Genomic DNA, 1,363 nt, shown 5'->3' with positions numbered 1-1,363 from the left:
TTGAGCCCAGGAGTTGGAGGTTGCTATGAGCTGTGATGTCATGGCACTCTACCCAGGGGGATAGCTTGAGGCTCCATCTCAAAAAAAAATCAAAAAAAAAAAAAAAGAAGGAAAGCTTTCTCCTTTGCATTGGGGGGTATTAGCACGTCAGGTGTGTCAAACTGAAGAAAACTAGTAGTAACAAGGGGAAACTGTTAAACTTTTAAATGTTTTTCAGAAAATTCTGATTAACCTGTTATAGGTTGCCAAACCACACTAGCAAAATAGTACTATAGACCAGTTGAGTTTTCCATAGTAGGTGGAATAATAAAGAACTGATTCTAACAAAGAAATTGCTAGAATATTAGTTCTGGAAAGGACTTTAGAGGTCATGCTCTCTGACCTCTTTATTTTAAAACTAAGATAATTCCTGACCAAAGAATTAATTATACGATGTCATAGAGTTAGCCAGTAATAGTGCCCAGACCCAAACTGGGATGTCGGACTCCCCATCTCTATGTGCTTACACTTTTGTCATGATGAAGATGTAAATCACTCATTATTTTAAATTTTCTTCTGCAAATTGATAGGATGGTCCTAATGTTAGTATTTATTGTTAAAAAATTAAAATAAAAAATGAAAGAAGAAAAAATTCATTATCGGGACTTCTCCTTTTGGAAATCATTAATTTACACGTGAAACGTGTTTTTCCAAGCTGATTCTCTTATTTAGCTTTGGGCCATTTCTTATTTATTTCAAATGACTGGTACATAATAGATACTGAAGTTTCTCAGTATCCATCAATATCTCCACAGCAGGACTTATGTAGAACTTTTTGGTATAAAGCTTACTCCTTGATGATGTACTTAATACGTACTAGTAACATTCATTAAAACCCACAGCTCTTGGGTCTAACTTCTTGAGAACTGGGCCTTGCCCTGGGATGGGAGGTTGGCTACCTATGTGTTTCCTTTGATGTTACGGACTGAACTGTGCTCCCCTCTCAAATCAGTAAGTTGAAACGCTAACCCTTAATACCTTAGAGTGTGACTGCATTTGGAGATAGGGCCTTTAGAGAGGTGTTTCAATTAAATAGCGGCCATCAGGGTGAGCCCTAATCCAATCTGACTGGTGTCCTAATAGTGGAGATGAGGACATACAGAGAAACACCAGGGCTGTGTGCTCACAGAGGTAGGACCATCTGAAGAGTCACCAAGAAGCCTCAGAGGAAACCAACGAACCCCCGCCCACCCCGCACCTTAATCATAGACTCCCAGCCTCCAAAACTGTGGGGAAATCATTTCTGTTATTTAAGTCACCCAGTCTGTGGTATTTTTTATTTTAATTTTTTTTTTTGAGACAGAGCCTCAAGCTGTCACCCTGG

The sequence above is a fragment of the Otolemur garnettii genome, unplaced genomic scaffold (genome assembly GCF_000181295.1).
Source record: "Otolemur garnettii isolate 467f Iridium unplaced genomic scaffold, OtoGar3 scaffold00057, whole genome shotgun sequence".
Lineage (NCBI taxonomy): Eukaryota > Metazoa > Chordata > Mammalia > Primates > Galagidae > Otolemur > Otolemur garnettii.
The sequence above is the reverse complement of the archived record's forward strand: the minus strand, read 5'-3'. Positions refer to the sequence as shown.